The sequence below is a fragment of the Oryx dammah genome, unplaced genomic scaffold (assembly GCF_014754425.2).
Source record: "Oryx dammah isolate SB20612 unplaced genomic scaffold, SCBI_Odam_1.1 HiC_scaffold_19, whole genome shotgun sequence".
Classification (NCBI taxonomy): domain Eukaryota; kingdom Metazoa; phylum Chordata; class Mammalia; order Artiodactyla; family Bovidae; genus Oryx; species Oryx dammah.
In genome coordinates this window covers 92,905,812-92,912,701 of record NW_024070203.1, presented here as the reverse complement: position 1 = coordinate 92,912,701, position 6,890 = coordinate 92,905,812, and the positions used below count along the sequence as shown (strand labels likewise).

Below are 6,890 nucleotides of genomic sequence, written 5' to 3'. Positions count from 1 at the left end.
GTGGGTGTGTGTATGGTGTGTGTGTGTGGGTGGGTGGGTGTGGGGGTGGGTGTGTGGGTGGGTGTGTGTATGGTGGGTGTGTGTGTGTGGGGGTGTGTGTATGGTGTGTGTGTGGGTGGGTGGGTGGGTGGGTGTGTGTGTATGGTGTGTGTGGGGGGGGTGGGTGTGGGGGTGTGGGGGGTGTGGGGTGTGTGTGTGTGTGGGTGTGGGTGAGTGTGTGTATGGTGTGTGTGTGGGTGTGTGTATGGTGTGTGTGTGTGGGTGGGTGGGTGTGGGGGTGGGTATGTGTGTGGATGTGGGGGTGTCTGTGGGGGGGCGGTGTGTGTGTGTGGGTGGGTGGGTGGGTGTGCACGCGCTCAGTTGCGTCAGATGTGTCCGATACTTTGCAACCCCACGGACCCCGCCAGGCTCCTCTGTCCGTGGGATTTTCCCAGTGAGAATCTTGGAGCAGGTTACCATTTCCTACTGAAGGGACCTGCCTGACCCAGGGACTGACCCCTCGCCTCCTGGGTCCCTGCATTGCAAGCAGACTCTTCACCCATGAGCCAGCAGAGAAGCCCAGTGCAAGGGATCGGACTGCAGGTCATCCTCAGAAATGTGGCTGCTCAGCCTCAACTTGGGCTGCTGTGAATCCTACGTGACGGAAGAGCCATCCCCAAAGCAGGGCAAATTGCAGTGACAGTTCCTTGATTCAGGAATGTTCCAGTACTTGGCTTTTGTTGTTGTTGTTGTTTGTTAAGGACTGACAGAGCTGCGTGGTCAAAGAAATGCGAATCACTTTTAACTGAAGTCTGTATCTGCAAGCATCACAGAGGCTAGCTGCACATCCAGGGCAGACATCTCACCCTTTAGGAAGGCTTCCCTGATCTTCCAAGTCTGGCCAGATGCTGCTCCTGGGTTTTCTACAGCAGCAATCTTTCTTTTCCATTCTAAACCTCAATAGAATATGGTTTTTTAATATCAGTTCAGCAAGCAGATAGAAAGCCATCCAGGAGTAAATCTTCATTTAATAGAAGACCGCCCCCCCCCCTCCGAAGTACTCCTAGCTACAGACACGACTTGTGACATGGATAAGCTCAGCAAAGCCTAGCCTCTCTCTGGATCAGTTTTCATAACTCAGCTTACCTCTGTTTGTGTGTGTGGGGGGGGGGGGAGAGAACCAAACACAGCTCCCTAAAATTAGAAGTCAGGGACCCTTGCCCTGAGTTCCCACAAAGGCCCACTGGTAGAAAAATTCATCAAGAGCACTGATTTCAAAAAATGACCTTGAAGTATAAGATGAAAATTAAGTAAAAAATTTACCGTGAAGAACTGCAGAGTCTAGACTCTAAGCCCTGACTTTAAAAGTTGTCAGAATTTCCTGTAGCCTTCCTCGTCCGAATCCCCTCAAAAACCAGGGAGCAGAGAGAGAAGAGGGACAGCAGGAAGGGGGGAACGGTGAAGAGAAGGAGAAAGAAGCAGGAGAGCGGAGAACCCAGCGCTGCCGCACACTCTGCACGGGGTCAGCCCGGGCCTGGAAGCGGCACCGCAGGGGCCCCTCCGTCTCCCTGCGGAGCTCAGAGCCGGCGCGGGGGCGGGCCGGGCCCGGAGGCCACGCCCCCTGCCCGCCCCCGCCGCCCCGGCTCCGCCCCCGCCGCCCCCCGGCGGGCAGGCCCCACGTCTCACGCAGGGAGAGTCTGCCACTTGCCGGCTCTGGGACCCCAGGCTGGTAGTTTATATCTCAGTGATCTTATCTTTAAAAGAAGCACAACGTTTACGTCCACGAGGAATTGGGAGACTTGCATGTGTTTCTGAGAGAGAACAGGGCAGGGACCCAGGCAGGCACTCAAAGTACACGCCAGTCTCCACCGCACACACACCCACGGCCCCAGGAGACCAGGAGGAGGCCCGCTCTTCACAAGGCTCCCTCTACGAGAAGAGTAGCAGAGCTCTGCACTGCGGGTTTTTCAGTTACAGGAGAGGAGACGCAAGGGGAGACCTCCCTGACAGCCTTCGCCCGCGGAGCAAAGCTGCTCAAGAGGAAGCTAATTCCTGGCCTGGCCCTCAGTTTCCCTCCTCTCCCCTCCCCCCAGCCCCCGCCCCTCCCCCGGCCCTTTACCATTTGCTGTCTACGCATCTCATAATCCCGGATAATGTTAGCTCAGCGGTGCTCAAACACCACCACCTCAGCCTGCAGCATACAGAAGGCCCTCATCCCTGAAAGGAACCTTGGGCTCCACTCCACAGGCTGGGCAAACAGCAGTCATTTGGTTGAGCTTGGATTAAAATGACAGCAAATATGTGGCTCATTGAGTCACGAACTTCAGACTCCCAGCTTAAAACAGGCAAAAGCTCTCTGTGTTTTACTAGGTGACTCGAGGAAGGATTTTAGAGTCAAAAGGCGTGTACCCCAAGGAGATTTTTCTTGCTGGGCTGAAGCTGGCTCCAGTGCCCTTCCAATCATACCCATTTGCTCCCTCCATCCTTTAAAGCCAGCCCTGGTGGACTCCCAAACCCAGGATTTGCGTGGAAGGAGGCCCCAAGAGCTCTCTGAAGTCCAGAGCTGGACCGTTAACAGCAGGATCTACGCCAAAGGACTCCTCCCATCCATCCTAAGTTTGGGACCTGCCCAAAACTGCTCCAGGAATTCTGACGGGCTCCACGGAGTCCTTCCCAGGGAGTAACTGAGAGGCCCCACCAGGGAGGCCTCTGTCCTTTCAAAGGGACCCCCAGGAGGTCAGGGATGCAGTGGAGGTCCAGGTCTCACCTGGCTCAGGGCCCCCAGGCAGAGGGAGGGACACCCAGTGCTTAGGATAGAGCGTGCTGTGCGTAATGGGTAAGCCCGGAAAACACCTCACCAGGTGAAAGACGCCAGTCATGAAGGCCCACACACACTGCATGCTTCCCCTTATATGAAACGTCAGCAGAAAGTCGATGAGCAGTTGCCAAGGGGGGGGGGGGGTGCCTGGCTTGGTTGGGGAAAAATGAGAATTATACTGCTGATAGGTACAGAATTTTTTTTGGGGGGGGAGTGATACAACGTTCTAAAATTGACTGTGGGGTCAGTGGCACGACTCCATGAATACACGAAAACCACTGAATTGCACACGTGTGGTATATGAATTATAACTCGATACAGCTGCTTTTTTAAAACATGCTTCCCTGAAGTCTGTCTTACAGTAACCACACCCTTGGGACCAGGTTCAAAGGAAATCCTTGCAAGTTGCTCTCATGAAACAACCCAAAGTGCAAGTGTTAGGCATGCATTCACTGACTCACTCGCTCAGACCACATTTCCCAGTGATAGCTGCGGGCAGAGAGGACCACCTTGTCAGAAACAGCATCACTCCCCGCCCTGCATCCAGCTTCGCCTATGTGCTGGGTGCTAGGGCCTCCTTACCACATCGGACAGCCAGGAAGGGCCTCTAACCCTCTGTAGCTGAGGAGCTCTGGAGCCTTTATGGGGAGAGTTTCAGGAAAACTCTTTCCCAATTCTGCTCCCCACAGGGCCACCAAACATCCGCATATTTTTAGGGTTTTGCCCTCCCCTACCCCCTTCTGCTGCTGTAGGCAGCGGACACTCCAAAATTTCCAGAAGGGAATCCAAAACTCGCAGAGGAAAAGAGGCTCTGAGTGCGGCTGCACACGGCGTTCCGGGGTCAGCGGAGGGTTGGGGTCCAGGTCCCCGAGAGCCGAGAGCAGCAGGACAGCCCCCCACGAACACCCGCCCTGGGGACAGAGTCTCAGCAGAGCGGGCGACTCCGGGTCCCCGAGCTCCGCCACAGGGCGCTTTCCCGAACAGGACGCAAGCCCCCAGCTCCTGGACGAGGGTGCCCGTGGCTGCAATTATGGCAGGCAGCGCTCAGACCCTTGTTAGGACCGAGGCCGCCCCTCCCGCGGGGCGCTAACCCTGTCCGGCCTGTGCTGTGTGCTTAGTCGCTCAGTCGACCCTGTGCTACCCAGGGGACTGTAGCCCGCCAGCTCCTCTGTCCATGGGATCTCCAGGCAGGAATCCTGGAGTGGGTAGCCGTTCCCTCCGCCAGGGCATCTTCCCGACCCAGGGATCGAACCCAGGTCTCCCGCATTTCGGGCAGACTATTTGCCAGCTGAGCCACCAGGGAAGCCCAAGAATACTGGGGCGGGTAGCCTATTCCTTCTCCAGGGCATCTTCCCCACCCAGGAATGGAACCAGGGTCTCCCGCAACGCAGGCGGGTTCTTTAGCTGCCGTTGCGCGTGGCCCGCTAAATCCCAGCTGGCGCGGAGGTTCGCCTCCCCCCAGCCGCGCGCCCTAGAGGGCCTGAGGCAGCGAGCAGCTCCGAGGGGTGAAAGGGGGCGAGGGGTTGGGAAGCCCGGGAGGAGAAGGCCCTCCAGCGCCGCAGACTGGCGGTGCATCTTAAAGCCGCGACCTCCTGGGTCCAGACACCGAAGCAAAACGCGCGAAGCAGCCGCGTTTCCGGGCTCACAGACGTGGACGAGCCGCTGCTGCTGCCAACAGCCTGCGGCGCTGCGGGCTTGCTCCTCTTCTCGACTAGCACCTGGTGCCCAGCACTAATCACCCGCGGGTGTCTGGGTGAGTTTTGCAGCCAGTGATCTCCATCGACGGTTCTCCCAGCTGACCCTCGAGTGCTGAGTGCTTAGCCGTCAGTCGTGTCCGACTCTTTGCGACCCCATGGACTGTAGCCCCGCCAGGCGCCTCCGTCCATGGGGTTTCCCCGGCAAGAATACTGGAGTGGGTTGCCATTCCCTTCTCCAGGCGATCTTCCCGACCTAGGGATCGAGACCGTGTCTCCTGCATTGCAGGCGGATTTTCTACCCGCTGAGCCATCAGCGTGCTTTCTGTTTGTAACACACACAGTCCTCCAAAGCAATCCCTAAGCCCCTTTCTCACCATAACGGTAGCCTTTGGGAGGCCCTTTCTGCTTGGAAATGCTGGCATCTACCGTCTGGAAGCCAAACCCGCTCCTTCCCGCAGATCGCTCGCCGCCCGCGAGCCCCGGGGCGGAGGCTCGGGAGAGCAGCACCGGCGTGTGCCGCTCAGCGCTCAGACCTCGCTGCAGGGCGAGCGTGCGGGACGCGGCGGGCGCGCCTCCGGCCCTCAGCGCCGCGGGCAGAGCGGGAGCGCGAAGAGCAGGTTCCTGGAGGCGGGCTCGCCGCCTGCGCTTTCCCTCCCTCAGGAACAGTCTCTCCAGGCCGACTAGAGAGGGAAGCGGAGGTTGGCACTGACCTGCGCCCGCGAGACTCCAGCCCAGGCCGCGTGGCTCTCGGTGCCCGGGGCCCGTCCCAGTTCCGCCGCTAGTCCGCTCTCCCGCGCGCTGCCCGCCCGGCGCCCCTTTAATTGGCCTGCCCCCTCCACCCCCGCCTCCCCGCCCCGAGCCGCCTCCTCTCCGGCGCTCCCTCCTGCGGGGCGCCCGGGATCAGATAAGAGCGGAGGGAGGCGCGCTGGCGGCCGCTTAAGAAGCGGGAGGCGGCGGCGGGGGCGGGGGGAGGCGGGCTGGGGCCCCGGGCAGCGCCCCCAGTGCCCAACGGCTCCCCCCGCCCCCCGCCGCCCCGGACACGCCCGGGGGCCGCCAGCGCCGCGGCCGCGAGCGTGGGGCCCGGGAAGAGCCGCTCGGGCCGTCCCCGCGCCCCAAGGCCGGCGGTGTCCGTGTGCAGGTGCGCGTGCCGGCCTCCGCAGCCCCGAGGAGCCCGGTGCGGGCGCCCGGGGGACCTTCGGCTGGGACTGCTCGGCCGCCCGGTGCTAAGACTCCAGGCTTCTCCTGCCAGGGGCGCGGGTTCCAGCCCTGGCCCGGGAACTGAGACCGCGCGCGCTCTGCGGCACGGCCCCAAAGCACAAAAGAGGGGACCCCGTCTCCCTCTCCCGGAAGTAGGGCCGCGACGCTCGGGCGGGAGCCGGCGCACCGCCCGGGAGCGCTCCCGGCGCTTCGGTGCGTTTGAAGGCACGGGCGTCGGCGGAGCCCCCGGGCGCAGGCCCCCTGCCCGAGATCCCGAGTGAGGAAGTCTGCGCCGAGGCCGGGGCCGAGTCCCCCGAACCCCGCGGCGGTTCTGGTCCGGGCCGCCCCGAGGCCCTGCCCGGCCGTGAAGCACGGGAGGCGCCGGGTCTCCGCCCCACCCTCAAGCCCCGGGCCGTGGCCGAGTCCCCGGGAAAGGCGTCGGCATCCCCCATTCTTTAACCGAACCAGGAGCCCCCCCGCCCCTCCCGCGGCTGGTGCGCGCACTTGTCGGGAGGGAGTTACACACCCGGAATCCATCAAGACGCCCCCTGGGTGAGAAAAGCACGCTCTCGCCTCGGAAAACTGGGAAGGCAGGTGACGGCGAAGGCAGCAAGGGGGCGGTGCGGTGAAATGCCCGGAGCCCGCCCCCGAGACGGCGAAGGGGCTGCGACCGCGCACCTCACTTCCAGGAGGGCCTGCGGCTTTCCCAGCCTTCCCGCGCCCCGCGAGTCTGCCGTATCGGCACCCCGCCCCCCGAGTTTTCCGTATCGGCACCCCCGCCCCCCGAGTCTGCCGTATCCGCACCCCCTCGACGCCCACACCCCGCCCCCCGCCGGCCCTGCGGTTGGAGCGCAAAGGGGCCCCAGCCCGCACGGCCGCCCCGCGTCTGTCGGTCCTTCTGCAAACCCATCGGGGCCCCGCCGACGGACCGCTTGGCCCCCTGGCTAAACCCGGTTCGCAGCGCACGTTTTTATCGAAACGGGGTCTGGTCTGAACCCTGGGTCCCGTCCGCTCCGCGGCGGGGGTGCGGGCGCCACCTGCTGCCTACGCCGGGGGTCGCGACAGAGCAGGGCTGGAAAGACAGACGGACGAACGCACGGGACCCGGAAGTGCTGCAACCCCGCACTTACTCCACCTGAGTCAGAACTTCGTCTCTCCCCGCCCTGCCCCGAGCAGTGCCTGCAGCTTCCATCCTCCGT

General features: G+C 62.2%; 1 protein-coding gene across 5 annotated transcripts in view; it reads right to left on the bottom strand.

Moving 5' to 3' along the window:
• Positions 1 to 5,402, bottom strand: part of COL14A1 (collagen type XIV alpha 1 chain) — a 222,187-nt gene extending 216,785 nt beyond the window's left edge. For all 5 annotated transcript variants that reach the window (XR_005724651.1, XR_005724650.1, XM_040261792.1 and 2 more), the window contains exon 1: positions 5,205 to 5,402. The gene's annotated coding sequence lies outside the window, so the exon portion shown is untranslated. The remainder of the gene's footprint in view (positions 1 to 5,204) is intronic.
• Positions 5,403 to 6,890: the final 1,488 nt, after the last annotated feature.